This window comes from Diadema antillarum, unplaced genomic scaffold, assembly GCF_040938485.1.
Source record: "Diadema antillarum isolate AM-2024a unplaced genomic scaffold, OU_Dant_1.0 seq00000577_RagTag, whole genome shotgun sequence".
Lineage (NCBI taxonomy): Eukaryota > Metazoa > Echinodermata > Echinoidea > Diadematoida > Diadematidae > Diadema > Diadema antillarum.
Genome location: NW_027271512.1, coordinates 171,693 through 189,726, shown reverse-complemented (window position 1 = coordinate 189,726; position 18,034 = coordinate 171,693). Strand labels below are relative to the sequence as shown.

The 18,034-nt window shown below is 37.6% G+C and overlaps 1 protein-coding gene across 1 annotated transcript in view; it reads right to left on the bottom strand.

The window, feature by feature from the left end:
• The window catches only part of LOC139735421 (uncharacterized), a 139,467-nt gene that overhangs the window by 100,408 nt on the left and 21,025 nt on the right, over positions 1–18,034 (bottom strand). The gene's annotated exons all lie outside the window — the stretch shown is intronic.

The window sequence follows — 18,034 nt, the reverse complement described above, 5'->3', positions numbered from 1 at the left end:
CATCACTGGGTTTTTGGGGTTTTTTTTTCTGGGGGGGGGGGGGGTAACAATGTAAAATACCAAGAATTTCAGAGCATCTGCCATCTTATCTTGCTGGCAAATAAAAAAAAAATTTAAAAAAGAATCTATTGTAGATATATCTTTTGCTTCATGTTTCTTATGGACGTGTACACAAAGACTACACACAACACATTTTTTTTTTTTGTACCAGTTTATTCATTTCATGAGCGCTTTAAGCAAACTGTGTTGTAAATTATGTATGCACATGAACAGTGTGATCACAAAGTCTTCTTGGACAGACTGAAAAAAAAAATGTTTGATTCACTAAAAGAAAGTCTGAAATTCATGACATATGTGAGGAGCAACCAAGAGCAGTGATTCACTTGTCCGAGACAGCTCATTTGCAGCATCCACAGGATGACGAGTTCCACACACAAAACTGCCATAATTTCCTTGGTAAATCATTATGATTCCACTAAAATTTCCAGGTCTAATAATTTCATTTTCCACTAACAAACTCACTACAAATCTCTCGCAACAGTGTAAGTTTGGGAAATAAAGACACAAATCAGGAAGAAAGTGATAAGTGGTAAAGACAAGCATTTTTTTTTCAATGAGCTACCAGCTGGGTGAGTGAAATGGAAGAGGCAAAACTTAAAATAGATATCTACAATACTCTGAATGACAGCAAAAATAGTAGAGATATTCAGATTATGAATGAATAATCTTTTCATATCTTGAATCATGTAAAATGGATGAGTAGTCTCACCCTGATACCTCATAACTACTGATATTTGCATTTTGTTTTTGTTTTCTGTTTGGTTTTATTTTAGAGGCATATGAGCGATATATACAGCTCAATGACATAGAGAGAAACTGTTCTTCATTACATTTTTGGCCTGTTTCATATTCCTTCCCTGCTAATTCCAATGGTTATGCAAGTTAGTTATTTCTGATTTGTTGCTGTTGAATCCACTGGATCACTTTATCCCCAAACCCTGGTTACACGACATTTGCTCTTGCGACAATTGCTCCGACCATGAAAAATCTGCACCCTAAGCCAACATATATTCTATCCACAAACATAACCCCAACCCTAATCCTAATCCTCACATCAAACCAAACCTCAAACCCTATTTAATGGCAACCCTAACCTAACCCTAAGTCCTTGGAGAAAATAAGATTGGAGCAATTGTCGCAGGAACAAATGTTGTGTCACCCCAGGCCCCACAAAAAAAAAAGTTTCGATTCTGAAAAGGAAATAATTATCATGGTACTCTACAACACATCAGTTTGTGACAGGCATACTTGGATACTTGACTGACAATGATGGGGGGGGGGGGGGTAATAGAAAAAAAGATTCTGTTAGAAAAGAAAAAGTTATCCACATCAGCCATAACCATTTCCTTACCCCCCCCCCCCCCCCCAACCCGGAAAACAAGGAGATTCCGAGAAACCAAGGACAGTTTGGCCATAACCTTCATCAATTATCTATACTCCAGCTTACATGATGCTACACAAATCAATCTACTATGAATCTCCTGAAGGGTTTCATCAAATTCCAGTAATAATGGAGCAGTAATGATGTATTATTGTGCTGCAATTTTATAAATGACATCAATCATATCTCTTTTCTCTTCATATGTTTCACCTCTATCATTCTGTCTCATATCTCTTCCTCCTCTTACTCTCTTTCCCCCTCGCTCCATCTACCTTATCTCTTTTTTTGACGGCTTTTCTCAAATACATATTTTTTGTTTTACTCCTACTATGTTCTTTTTTGTCTGCCTCATTGATGATTGAACGTGTACATCGTGCACATATTGACTTGGATATGAAAACAGTGTCTGTTGATCTTGAGGACAGTAATTATTGATTTGTCCTGTATTTGATTAGTTCAGACAATTTCTTATCTTCCTCACTGAAAGGAGGTTTTTGCTTTGTTTTTGTTTAATAACATTGACAATATTCTGTAAAATGGTAATTCTAAAAGCAGAACAGACACAAGGCACATTTACAGGAGTTTCTTTCAAGGTGCATGTTTTGTAGTTTGTGCTGGCATCATGGCACACATTTCAAGCAAATTAGTATGCAAACAGTAAGACATTTAAAAAAAGAAGACATTTGCTAGTATGTTCGGTTCATTCATCTCTGCTACAAACAACTAAAAAAAATATGTACATACAATATACACTTCCAATGTTTTATAAATTTGTTATTCTTCCTTTGGTTTCTTATCTTTTTTTTTTTTTTTTTTTGCTTAGAGTCTACTCTGATCTGCGCTGATTTCTATCTTTAAAATGATTCTTATCATTGATGGACAAACACATGTTTGCTATCTGTTTTTTATCCCCATCAATTAATGTGTCAACGACTCATGATTACGTCAGCATTACATCACTTCTGAGCAAAGGGATTGTTCATCTTCCACGACTGGACAGCGAGGAGTGAGTGCATAATGCTACTGGTGAGTCAAGAGAACGCTCACCAGAAACGGTTTGCTTGGAATCACGACACTGGGGGGCGTTTTGGAGAAAACTTCATCGCCGAGTCTGGGGGAAAATCTACCTTGTGATGGATGCACCAGTAAATTATCACCATCAATGATTAATTTTCAGGCTAAAAGGTGTAATTCTCCTCTAGATTTTTTTTTTCCTCCTGCGGTATATCTGTGCCACTTCCACATCTTCAGTTGATAAGAGTTTACATGCACAAACACTTTTCTCCCTTCATTTTGACGTCATTAAAAAGACACTTATACTCTTCATTCGTTAAACATAACTTCCTGTGGAGAATGACAAACAAATGAATACTGAGATCAGAGAGATAAAAAAAGAATGAAGTATCAGAAACTAATATCCAATAGTTGTAGTAAAGGTTAATTTCACTGAGTTAAGATGAATATATTTGATATTCTCTTTTTTATTCTATGTATTTTTTCTACTATCTTGTATATATTCTAATGTATTCATGCTCATTCATGTAAAATATCTGCAATTCAGCCTGTGGCTGCAACAGATATTATTCAATAAAATACTTTTTCAATTCAATTCACTGTATCATTACTACAAACTTAATTCAGTGCCTTTTCGTTGATACCACTTCATGTATGTAGTAGGTGACAGGGTAAAACCTGGGGCTAATTATTTCCTTTTCACCTGGTTTGTTGCAATACAGTTTAAACATGCAAGTTTACTGATGGAGAGGACCAACAAAACAAACATAAAAAACCTACAATCTATCTCTCTCTCTCTCTTTCAAAAGACAAAAAAAAAAAAATCAAGAATTCTGTACTATATATGCCAAGCTGTAAGATCTTCCCTTTGCTGTAAAACACCCCTCAAAGATTTATTATAAATTTGATAGTTTTACACCCTACATGAAAGACTTTGTAATTAATGACAATCCAGCACTGAATACCATAGAATTGGAATTTTTTGTACACTTTGTGTGACATGAAACTAGTGTGAAGGCAGATGTGCACATTTTTTTAAGCTTGCCTTGCGCAATGTTATTCTATATATTTGATTTTGCTGAATTAAAAACACATGGAATTCATCTTACCCAGCCAAGAGAGAAAAAAAAAAATACTTGTGCTATAATTACCACATGATGCCTGTGATAACATACCTCTGACATAGAGCACTAAAATATACAAAGCTACCATCACTTAATTAGCATGACTTGTAAGATGTCTGTTCTGATTGAGCAGCTGTCTTGATTAAAGAGAGTCAGACATACACATTGTTATGCAGCAAGCAAAAGTTGGTGCTAGGCTGGGTTTCCGAGCGTCATTGGACATGATGCATTGTTTGAAGATTAATCATTAAGCCGTTCTTTGATACTATGTCTTCATACATGTTATTTCCATTAGATGAGGGTTTGGTTTTTGGGGGTTTTTTTTTTTTGGGGGGGGGGGGTGTTTCAAGCTCATCCCTCCGTCAAAAGTTCATGTACTTATCTCCCTTCAGCTCCAGAATAAGTGAGATATGAATTTCAGTATGAATAATTTATTTGACGAGAAATGTATCACATTTAATACATATTTCATCCTGTCTAAGGAGTAAACTAACATGCCTCGGAAATAGCACCATGATATCATCCTAATAAAGCGGTTTCTCTTGTTCAGATGTGGCTCAAAACTGGTCTACTCTGCAACAAGGCAACAATAGGTTTTTGTTGCCCCTAGGAAGCAGGACAAGTTAGTATGTTGCAATATAAATAGTAACAATGATACTAATAATACAAGAGTACAGTGACTATTTCATTGTGGAAAGAAAAGCTTTGATCACAAATTGAGTTAACTCTGCATTCTTACTAAGTTGAGATATTTGCAATTATAGCTGTTACAAAACAGAGAAAATAATAAGAACATATGATATTATATTCTAAATCATGACTCCAAGAATCGAATGAAAACGTTTTATTTTGCTCTATCTGATGACAGACTTACTTTAAAATGTTTTAAAATGGTGCATAGCCCATTTTCGAATTAAACTCTTCAAATATTGAGTGCTTGCAGACAGAGGCAATTATACTGATGAGAGTGAGACATTTGCCTTTCCATTTTAATACCATCACCAAATTCTCAATGGATGGCTCTTCATGTCTGCTCAATCTCTAACCAAATAATATCTTAAATTTGTAATTTCTACCTCTCTTTCCATTCCTCTTCAAAGCTGAGTTGATCTGAAAGTATATCAATCTGGTTTAATACCAAAGCCATATTACCTCATAATTTGTTTGAAAAATTTGTAGAAAGACAACCAGATTATTTAAACAAAAAGCTGAACATATCACTATAATTTATCGTTGATATGAATTGAAGTTTCCGCATATTCAAACAATTTTTCTATCCACTGATTGCTTCTTTTGCTACCACAAAAAAAGTCCAATGCTGAATCATGTAGAACTAAATCCTGGGCTAAAGGAAGAAAATGCACTAAATTAAAGACTAACATCCAAGCCACGTTGCCTAGCGATCCATCTGGAAAATTGGTAACCTGGCAACGCGATAATTTCGACACAGAAGCAAACATGCCGCATGTAACATGGCAACCGACATTGTACCCATAATGCAACACTCTTGCCTTCATCATAAATTCTTTAGTAGTACCCCATCAACCCTAGTCCAGAGGCCCACAAATAGAAGAAACTGCAGACTCAGGGTTCATGAAATGCTAAACCAACACCTGCCACTTTTCCATAGAGAATATCTCGGAAATTCAGCAGAACTGATTCGTATATAATGCAAAAATGTAATCTTCTTACAGACAAATTTTATAGTTACAACTATTTGAGATATATGTTTGATATCACAATAAAAGAGAGATAGGGTTTAGCTGTTCAAAAGTACAGGGTGGCAGCATATAACTTTTACTTACTAAAAACATACAAATTCACAAACATACATAAATACACAAATACTCACACATTGACACACAAATACACATACATACATTGATACACAAACATACACACACACACAAATACACACTCAGACATACACAGATGTGCACATGTACACACATATATTGGGATAACGGTCATATGATCATGCAGTAAATGCACGTCCCTACCTACCCTTCCCCCACCCCCACCTCCACACAAAACCAAAATAGCTAAAGGTCTGTCCACTAAGCAAACAACATGAATCGATGCACACGACTGAACACCTTCAGCCTTTGGCAGCAGGGAGTCCATTACTACGAGATATCATCATAACAAATGCTCCAGAAAGGTCTGTCTTTATTCCATTTGGGGCTTAGCCACTTAAGTACATTATTGTATGCCGACTTCTCCACTCTTATCACATTTCCCAGATCAAACCATGTATGGAGAAGAAACAATACATGTATTGAATTGTGTTTCTTTATCCATTCTACACATTAGCATACTCTTTTTTTTATCCTGATAAGTACTTTTACCTATTTTATATGTAGACTACATTATACTTCAAATTCATAAAATTCTTCCGTCGAGATGTTTTCATTGCTACTGATTGACAAATTGCCCTACATCGACGTAAATATTCCAGTATTAAATATGACCTGACCAAAAAACGAAAACCAAAAAGAGTCACTATAGTCCACTCCAACGTATTACTCTACCTGCTCTCATGAAATGGAATATTCATGATGAATTTCACTGGGGTAAAACTATGGAGCTTAACCTATTTTCTGGCTGCGGTTACCACAGGTTCCCCTTTTACTGAAATAGCAATGGCTCTGAATTAACAAACTATTAAGTATTAGATTGATATATACTTTGACAGTTACGATTTCATGTGATGAATTTGCAGTAACATACCAATGATAGATGTGATACCTATATCAAAATACAAAAAATGTATCTAAATATTACATAGATCTATAAAAACATGCTTAGCAAATACATCTTAAATAAACGTTTGTCATGAGCAAATAAGCACATATTATTACTACATAAATTATAAGCTCAAGACACAGAACATGATTTTGAAACTGATTCTTTTATAATGAATACGAAAAGACGCAAAATGGTGTCGTTGTTTGTTTTTTCTCCCTCTCTTTCTACAGACTGATAAAGATTTGAAATGCTAAACCTAATTTTCTCATCTTTAATTGAACATAATAAATTTGCTGACTGGATGTCCTGGATATTCCAATCTTCCAAAATAAAAAATAAAAAAAAATACCCAGTTAATCACATTGACACTACATGTGTTTATAGATTTACATCGGTATATGCACCAATAACTCAAGAATCATTTTCATATAAAACAGCAGTCAATGTTGTATATTGGTATTCTGGCAGGCCCTTGTGAAGTTGGTCTGTTACCCGACAACCGACACACAATCAAACGATTTCAAAATATGGAAGAAATAACTGGAGGATGACATGCAGGCAAGAAAAAAGAGCAAACATAAAACAGTCATCCTATCCCTCTCCCACTATATTCCCCCTCCTCCTCCCTCTCCCCTCCCCCCCCCCCCCCAAAAAAAAAGAGCACTCATCCTTTTAGTGCAATGAACTTCAGCTATTCCCCTGCCGCAATACACCGGCAGCTGCATATGTCCCTTTCAGCAATAGCATTTCACATGTGTGGGAGGATCTATGAATATATCTGTACGCCATAAAATTCAGTCTACCATCTAACAAAGGCACGAGACAAAGGAATAAATCACCATTTTGATGCATTTGTATAGAGTGAAAGTCATTTTGGTGGTTATATCTTATGTTGTGAAACTTGTCAGCTGCCTCAGTTTTCTTTTGGTGGTGTTGGTTTACCCCATGGGTGAATTTATCCAAAGTGAGAGGCTGTTTACATGGAGGATGTAGCACAAAAGCAGCAGGTACGTGAAACATTAAAAGACAAAATTATGTGAATGATATGACTCATCACAACATTCCGTACAATGCCTTGTAAAGTGTACCTCAATTGAGTCATCTGAGCCACATCAGCCACCTTCGGCAAAGTATCTTTTATTTGCATTGTATGCGAATCTACATCTGTAAGGCTTTTCATCATCCTGAAAAAAAAAAAACACCACATACAAAATAATACCCTGGATATATCTTGACAAATCTTTTTTTTTTCTCTTTGCTATAGAGAACAAAAAGTAAAATATGTGGCAATCAATGTGCAGAATATACTTCACTAATGCACCTGTCACAGTCTAGAAATATTTTAACCTGTTCCCTACCAGGTTCTCCAATAAACACAGGTTTTGTTCAGGACCTTCCATTTTCATGTAGGAAAAGGGTTATGTGCCCTTAATGAAGATAACACTTGGGGTGTGACGGCATGGGTAATACATTTGTGCTTGAGTTTGTCAGTATGTATGTGTAAATCAAAACACACTGCAATGTTCTCCAAAATAAATGAGCAATAGACGTAGAGAGAGTAAAGGAGAAAGGGGTAGCCTGAGAACCAAAAAGGATTACAAGTATACAAAAGGTGATATATATAAGGATATTGCAGATAAAGATATATACATACAAATATAGAACAAGTCACACACAAGTAAAAGCTGGGCAAAAATTGAATACTCTAGGAATTTGTATGCATGTACATTAAAAACAAAAAAACAAAACCAAACAAACATACAAAGTGAACCCCAGCCACATCTCACAACTGACTTACTAAAGTTACAGAACTCAAATGGTTATCTGTATTTCTCTCCAAATACTGGACTTTATTGTCATAAAAATGCACCACCGACAGCTACCAAAATAATTGTTTTTGCTACCTACGCACTATTCCCCCAACTAACATTGTATGCATTACTGGTATTCCACCCCCTACCTTTATAACCCCCCCCCCCCCCCCCCCCCCTTTTAGAAAAAAAAAAGGTCCATACATGACTTTTCTTTCCTTGTATGTCAAATATCCTCTTAACATGCATGAGCAGCTGAGAGAGAAAGATATGAAATTCTCTCCCTTTATGAGGCAGCTTCTGCTACGCTACGCAGGCCCCGCATGCAATATTCCTTTCCTTTGCTGGCGTAAAATTACCTTTTCGTCTCCTTTGCCTACTCTGTCTTCGGGTCGGTGAGGAGCATTATATGTATGCATCTTCACGAAGTTGGTCTACTGACATGCATTTGCAATTTTCACTGCCGGCCTTATTTTCTCTTTGTTATGAGTTTTCCCCCACTCTAAACACTTCTGCCTAACCCTAAAATACACAGCTGCGGAGAAGGTATGGCTATACTGCAAGCAGTGTGTGATCTAGGCAGAGCTAGTCCTCAGTTTTAGAACTTCAAAACAATTAATAAATTTTGATCTGTAACATGCAAGCATTTTGAAATTATAGGGCCTTTTACCTTCAGATAGGAAATAAAAGCCCTTCCATAATTAGTTACTAGCTAGATTTCACGTCAACTTCAAGTCATATTATGAGGGGAATTTCTTAGAGATGAAAACTCTAATCATACTGCATTCCCTAATAAAAAAAAGAGGAAATGTCAAAAGATTGTAGAGGATTGTGACGTAAATTTGATATGTTCAACCCCTTAAATCTAATGACTTAAAATAAATCCGCATGAGTAGGAAAAAGGTCAATTTGCATTTGCAAAAATCTTGTTGGAGAAAGAGAGTCAAACACAATGAAATTTAATTCCACACACGGTAGGAGTCAGCCTTTATCTTTTTTTCTCTCCCAAACATTACACAGCAGGCGTTCTCCCACACTGATCATGATCAGGTAGCACTCAGCGTGTAGTAATGGTGGATTATATGTGTGTGCGAGCGCATGTGTATGTGTGTGTGTGTGTATCTGTGTGTCTGTACACACGTACACACACACACACACACACACACACACACACACACACACACACACACACACACACACACACACACACACACACTGACTGACTGCATGAGTGCACTTTGGGCCTACATATTGTGTAGACGTCCGCGTGTGGGCAGGGTGGCGTGTGGGCCTGCAAGACTTTCAAACTCACTCCAGCAGTGTGCTATGGACTGTGGCGTGTGCCAGGCGCGTGTCCTCTGTTAATGAGATGCACAAGGCTTTAGAAAAGAAAAAAAAAAATGGGGGGGGGGGGGTTAAGAGAGGGAGGGCTAGGATAGGGTTAGGGGGTAAAAACAAAAAGACCCTGAAGATCTCTCTAGCCATTAAACTCCGGACCCTTTGTTCCGGTAAAGGTCTCTTTCCCCAGAGGCAAGCTGACTTTATCAGATCTCGGATGGTCGACCAACCTTTGGCTGACAATGAAAGACAGAAGAACTACAGTGTACTTGTACTCGTACCCCACGTCTGTTCAGTAATCTCTAACAAACTCCCATTCAATGAATGATGTGGCTTTGATCTCTTCAGACAACATCACAATATATCCACCACTATTGCTTTGTCTTACTTTTAGGTTATTTGAGTCGTGTATTCTGCCGAGAAAATTATCATGGAAATAACGTCAGGAGGCAGTAAAGAAGACTAAATATAGAACATTGATGGTGTCATCCAATTCGTAGTGATTCTACATTGCAGTTATACACAGGTCTGTTTCATATGCCACAGATAGATTGGTTTACTCTGTATCATGTATGATGGGGAATACATCACACACACTTTTTTCAAAAACTGTGCAATATGACATGTTATAAAATGGGTTCAAGAATGTAGCCAATAGGAAGTGCTGAAATGAGTCATGTGTGCTTTGGTTATTCTAGTCCCATCGCACTGCGTGTTAAATCCTATTGCCGATCGTCTGTGCGCGCGGCGGCTCCTTTGAATTGCATGCATACGCGCTGTCAATCCTGTAAACAACTTTTAGTTCGGGCTGCCGGCCGGCCGGCCTTTCTTCCCTTGTGCATAACATGTGTGGCGTACGTATACTCTTATACGTACAGTACAGTAGACCAAGCGTTGTGGGACCGGACGCGTACATGGAGTCACTTTGAAGGGCAAGTCCAACAATTTAGCAGGTTAATTCTCACGCCGTTTTCAGAGTATGTTGTCTAGTAGGCCTATAAGAGGAGTCTATATCAAGTCTTTAAGGTAAAGGGTGCATATTCTATGTAAAATGTAAAAGTTTTCATGCGGGAACTTAAGTGTCCGGAAACCCAACCCCCCATCATACTTATATGTGCGGGATTTCCGAGTGCGGCGTGCGTAAATGTTTGGGACGAACATCTTCGGACGTCTTGACCCACAAAGGTACGTGAAAAATGCTGAAAAATGCTGTTAGTTTTCGAATTTTCGATCCATTTTATAAAACAAATGATGCACAGGATTATTTTGTGGCTTAAGTGGAGATGCAGCTCACTCTCGGGTATTTACAATGTAGTGCAGCATGCACTCGGCTTCGCCTCGTGCATGTTTCACAATTGTAAATACCCTCGAGTGCGCTACGCCTCCACTAACGCACTCTATCCTGTGCATCATTTGTATTTATAAAATGGGTTCAAGAATGTAGCCAATAGGAAGCGCTGAAATGAGACACACCTCCTTCCTTTACTTCAGTACAACTGCACTGCCAGCCCTGTAATCCTATGGTAGATTGCCGATTGTCTGTGCGCGCGGCGGCTCCTTTGATGAATTGCATGCATACGCGTACGCGCTGTCAATCCTGTAAACAACTTCTAGTTCGGGCTGCCGGCCGGCCGGCCTGTCTTCCCTTGTGCATAACATATGTGGCGTACGTACGTATACTGTACTATACGTACACTTTGTACAGTACAGTAGATCAAGCGTTATGGGACCGGACGCGTACATGGAGTCACTTTGAAGAGCAAATCCAATGATTTAGCAGATTAATTCTCACGCCGTTTTCAGAGTATGTTGTCTAGTAGGCCTATATGAGGAGTCTATATCAAGTCTTTAAGGTAAAGGGTGCATATTCTATGTAAAATAAGTAAGTTTTCATGCGGGTGTCCGGAAACCCAACCCCCCATTATACTTATACACACTGTACTGTATGTGCGGGACTTCCGCGAGTGCGACGTGCGTAAAAGTTTGGGACGAACATCTTCGGACGTCTTGACCCACAAAGGTACGTGAAAAACGCTGAAAAATGATGTTAGTTTTCGAATTTTCGACCCATTTTATAAAACAAATGATGCACAGGATTATTTCGTGGCGTTAGTGTAGGCGTAGCTCACTCTCGGGTATTTACAATGTAGTGCAACATGCACTCGGCTTCGCCTCGTGCATGTTTCACAATTGTAATTACCCTCGAGTGCACTACGCCTACACTAACGCACTCTATCCTGTGCATCATTTGTATAAAAATGCAATGTAAACTGGCCACTGTGATTCCATGAAAATGTTATAGCAACAACAACAAGATGAATATTAATTCTCACTTCCTTTTGTTTTCTTCTCGCAATAATGTTCAATGTGACCTAAACAGTACTTGACATTGAGTAGTCAATGCTTTTACAACTCATGCTATGACAATGAAAAAAAAAAAAGGCAGTGAAATTGTTAGGGGTGACATGTCATACCATTATTCCCTATCTTTTCAGGCAAACATGGAATGTTCAGAATCCTGAATTTTCATTCCCCCATATACAAGGGGGAGGGGGGTTTGGGGCTTTTTTCCTTGTTTTTTGTTTGGTTGTTTTTTGTTTGGTTTTTTTTTTTTTTTTTTTTTTTTTTCTTTTTTTTTGGTTAACTTGCATGTGCATAAAGTTTAACTTTTGGTGGAAAGGGCAGAACTGAAAGTAACCACTTGCAAACCTTATTGTGCCCAAGGATCAGAATTTCCATTGTTTGGAGGTGAGTGCGCAGGCACAATGCAAAAAAAAAAAAAAAATGAATAAAAAAGGCAAAAGTTTCAGTATTCCACACCTTGGAGGTGGTTCTCGTAAGTTTTAGGGGAGTAAAGGAGTAGCGTGGAATGTGAAAAAAAAAAAGCCAGGTTTTCTTTCATTACAAATGAAATGCCCCTATTGTATTTCTCTTGCTGAGTGGTAGAGTGGTTTTTAAGTGCCATATGGTATCTGAATTACACATTGCCCTAGGGGCGTATGAAAATACTCAGACGAGGATTTGACATAAACTTGCAAATTGATACCTTCACTAAAACATCTTGGTGAAAAACATGTCCTTCTTTGTAATATCATGTTCTTGTTCTTGCAAATTGATACCTTTGGTAGAAACATTTCAGAGAAACATTTCTTTTTTGTTTTTCTTTTTCTTTTTCTTTTAGTCCCACAGAGGGGAATACACCGGGAAATCTCAAAACGACGTGCACTGTAAAGTTCAAAAGTATGGCGAGGGGTGACTCGACTGCAATACAGTGTGTGTAAAATGCTTGTGTAGAACTCTGGGAGTTTTGTAAGTCAGAAAATGGGGTGAAGTTACACAACAATGAAATAAAAATGTACATTTAAGTGATAAACATGGAATTTTGCAAGTGTGGTCATTAACATTTCACTAAGACATAATGTGCCAGAGTTGTTTGAAACATTTCAGATCTACAGCTTACAAGAGAGACCAGTCATAGCTAGATATAAGGAAAGAGGGAAAGTAGTAAAAAGGGTATAACGCAATAGATGAATTCAACAGCCACATCTCAAGACAAAAACAGAACAATTGATTTTGAGACAAAGAAGGAACACTGTAAAGAGTCTGCACTGGTCTAACAAGTGGACAGATGGACTGGCCAATAGATGAGAATGTTAAAGACAAAGGGAAGAGGGTAGGGAGAGAGATAAGAGTATTGTGAGATGGCATAAAAGTCACTCGAGCATACACACACATGCACACACACACACACACACACACACACACACACACACACACACACACAATGCAATACCAATTGACAAAATAAAATGCTTTTTCTCACTTTCTCTCTCTCTCACTCCAATGCAAACACACACACACACACTTAAAAACTCACACATAGCATTAGCGAACACACACTCACACAGTATACACACTCTCTCCACTTTCTCTCCCCCTCTCTCTCTCCAAAACACACACACACACACACACACACACACATGAAAACTAACACATAGCATTAGCTAACACACACACTCACACATACACTCTCCAACTTCCTCTTTCTCTCTCCAAAACACACACACACACACACACTCACACAAAGCTGCATTGTCAGCAAAGCACACAAAAGGGCCCCAAGGCTAGCCCAGTGCCGCTGCTGTAGATGACTGCTAAGGTCCGTCAGAAGACAGTGTGAGTGGCACGTGCCTGTTTGACAATGACATGTCGACCTTAGAAGGGAATGGGCAGATAAAATAGAGAAAATGGAAGGGAAAGCGAGGGAAGAGAGGGCAAGAAGGATAGAGAGAACGAGAAATGGAGGAAAATGCTTTGCTATTAGCCTTAGGGATGAGATCAATTACCAGTGAGACTGATTATGCAAATTAGACTATTTTTACGGATGAGTGGAGATGGGGGTGGGGTTGATGGAGAGATAGGCTTCAACACAGGGGATAATCTTTCTTGGAGAAAGGGGAGAAAAAAAATGTGTGACCCCACTTGGAATTAATTACAGCTTGGTAGGCACAAAGACAAGTTCTGAATAGAAATTGTTGTGGAAAATGTAGCATGGTGCAGAATTCATCTGCAGCTCCTGATAAGCAAGCATGAATAAGCATGAATGCCAGCCATGCCAGTCATTATCTATGGCTGTACTGAAGACAAAGCTATAATTTTCTTCATGTTTTTTATGATATATTCTACCCTGGAATGCCATATGCATGCATCACATTGACAAGACACAAACCTGTATTTATATCTTTGATAAATACCATGAGAAATATTAGTAAGAATGGAAATACTGCATACATTTTACATGTACAACAACATTTTCACATGACATATTTGCAAGTGGTTGAATTTGCAAGTACAAACCATATGGACAGAATGAGAAAGAAGTATAATCTCTTTTTGAGCAAATAAGAAATAAATGATTTTCCATCTTGGAGATGCTGAACTACACACTTCAGTTATATAAGGTGATATTTCTGCAAGTTTTTAATTTTGTGAGTATGGTAAACTTGCAAATTCACGCTGCCTATCCAGTTTATAATATTTCTAATGTATTTTTTCCCATTTCAATTCATATCCATAAGTATTCAAAGAATACAATTAACAAACAAAAAGGTGAAAATTATAATATAAAGATTTTGGCAAAATGTCATATATTCTAATACAAATTTTACCAACATTCAATGAATTATTTAAATACAAAATACAATAGATATTTGCAATTTCTCCTTGATAACATAGCTGAAAATTGTAGCGGCATTATCACAATATACATGCATAGTGATGCCTTCTAAGATGACAGCTTTTTCCTGTAATAAAACCAAAAAACTGTTCTCTGGGGTTTACACACAGAAGAAGGGGGAAAGGTGCAAGGGGAGGGGGATTCACAAATGTCCTGGTTTGATTTAACTTTATATTTTTACTATTAATAGCTAAAACATCATTGCATTGGACATTGTGGGTAACCAACAGGGGAAATAATTCTAGATTAAACATTTCTTACTGCACCAATTCAACAACAAAAAGGAACAATAATTGTGCTACTTTTACCTGCCAAATATGCATAATTAGCATACATGCTTTAATCAAAGTTTTGTAATTCCACAAAAATGTTGGTAACCCACAGACTACATGTGTATGGGATTTTGCATTATCATTCTTCCAATGGTTTCTTTTACACAAATTTTCAATAAACTAAAAAAAAAAGTTTCTCTTGTGAATAGGTTATAAGAAAAAAAAATGAAAATATGACCAAATACAGTGTTTCTAGATTGTACAATAAAGTAGATGTTAATTTAATTGCAAACAGCAAAACATATGACATCAGTAAATATTTGTGTGTCAAAAAAAAATGAAAACATTTGGAAAGCCTGCAAGTATTTTGAAAATCAGTCATTCATCTACAATGATGTCCAACAGGCTACTCACAATACTCCGCTGTGAACATACATATGTATGACTACAAAGTCTCATTATAACAAACGATATACCATCAACAATTCTTTCGTAGGCCTTTTGAAGTGATTTCCTCTTGCTGGTACAGCCTAATGTCTCAAAATTTATTCCAGTTCCAACAAGGAAAACCAATTAATCAAGTCTGAAATTTGTTCGCTTTTGCATATTCTTCTACTAACGGGCTTCAACATAAATCAATGTGATCATAACTGCAATGTGCTGAAATATTTCACAAGCCCTAAAGCTGTAAAAATCCAAACGTATGTAATATGTGCAGAGAAAAACATGAACATTCAGCGTTGTTTTCAGATCAAACTTTAATAACAAGAACCGGTCTAAATTTAAGTCTTAAAATGTGAAATTCAAAAAGTTTGCAAAGCAAGTTTCATGGCAGTTTTAAATTCTATACTGCATTTGAATGCCTTGTCGACATGATTCACAAGCTTGAATTTACAGTCATTTGCCACTATTTGTGCCATCTTGACTAATGATGTATCCTGTTCTTTATGATGGTATCTACACCAAACAAGAAGGTGGCTTTTATCAAATTGTCAAGTGACATTTTAAAAAGAGGAATTATTCTTTTATCAAAAGTTTTTTAATACATGATGCGCTTCTCTTCATTACACTATTTAGTCTTTTGACAATTTCATATAATTTATTTGTTTGTTGCATATTCACTATGCTCTCAAAATTTGGATTCAGACATGTTGTGGCATGTATATTTCTATGAAAGGTATTGTTTACCATTGGGAGCAGTGATTTAAAAAATGTTCAAGTTATCACATTTAATGCATATTGTGTATGTCAGTTGTATCACAAAACATCCTAACATATAAAAATTTTGCAATAGAGCCTAAAATGTACGGAGATATCTCTATTTTCCTCAATAAAGCATCCACCATAACTGTGGATGGTTCATTCTAGAAACAGTAAGAACTATAGTTCACATGTTGTATATCTAACAATACTTAACATTGATTACACTGAATAGAATTTTTACAATGGTTGTTTCTATCCCTACCTCACATTTTAGAACTATTTTGAATCACAAAAGCTGGGTTTTTATTTCATCTGCAGATGGTAAATAATGCCTTTAAGAATTTAATTTATAATCTTTGTGGCAATAAAATGTGACATAATATCCCTGATTTTACAAAATGTTACTTGAAATGTATAGAAATTCTACATCAAAAACGGTAGTGGTATCACATTTCACTCAAGGATCCCATTCATTGTAGGTACAAATGCTGTACACACTAAGTAAAAAGAAAGGAACCTAATTCATAGAAACTATGTCATCATTTTCTGCTTTCATCATATGTTTTACAAAACAAAGCAGAAAATTAAATGGAAACCCATCTCCCACTGGACAAAACACCTGTTTCAGGATCCACATTTGATATCCACAAAATTAGGTAGCTATACATGCAATATGGGAGTTTGCATAAAGCCACATGAATGCTTTCACACATACACATGAACTAACATACAACAAAACACACACACACACACACACACACACACACACACACACACACATTCCATCCACACAACACAAGAGTGGTGCAGACCAATGCTGCACGTTTCAGCCCTGCATCAACTACAGAACAACTACAAACAAGTCAGCCAACACCCATCCGTGATAGTTTCCACTATGTGCTACTAGTTTGCCACACGGAATGAAGAGCTGGGGGGTTTGTTCGCGTCGATTGCACAGACGAGACCACAGCCCAAACCGAACGAATACACAGATGCATCTAATACATACACACACAACACACACAGACACAGACACACAGAATCACACACACACACAGGTCTGACAGGTCCATGTACGGCAATGCCTGCCTTTAACGAGAGTGTACGATATTGGTGGACCCATGCACCTGTACTATGGCACATACGCATTCTACATGACCACCATGAGACGAAATCATCTATACACCATGCGACCCTGAGAGCCCTCCACAAGTTTATCACTGCATCTCACCTCTCCTATGCAGCATCCATTCTGAATCCTCCTAATCAAACTGGTCTGGCACGAGAGAAAGAGATGCTGCCGATACTCGATAACTTTCCTACCCAAACACCAGCGCACGAGTAAACCATGTAAAGATCCTTGGCAACACAAAGTGGCACTTTTCAGATGCTCTCTGGAATCACCGCAGACTTTTCCTCACGTCACTCCTTAAAATCGCGACGTCTCGTGTCGAGTTGACTTTCACTTCTTGCGCACTAGTGTAACTTTGTGTGCGGACAGGAGTAGCTTCTTCTTCGTTAATGGGTTCTTCTTTTTTTTTACGTCGCCTCTCCTCCACACTCCGTTTTCCCTAACTTCGGCCAAACAAAGACGAAGCGAGGCTAGGATCATTTAATATGCGCAGTGGTTGCAGAGCGGAGATGGAGGGGTGGGTAGGATGAGGGGGAGCGGGGATAGAGAGATGGCAGAGAGAGAAAGAGACAGCCACACACACACACAGCGGGCAGAAGGGGGGAAAAGCTTTATCTCCATAATAATAATTCCATGGACAACCAAGAATTGCCCGAGATAATAACTTAGTAATAACTGAGTGGAAGGGAGTGTTCCATTGTCTGCACGGGGGTGG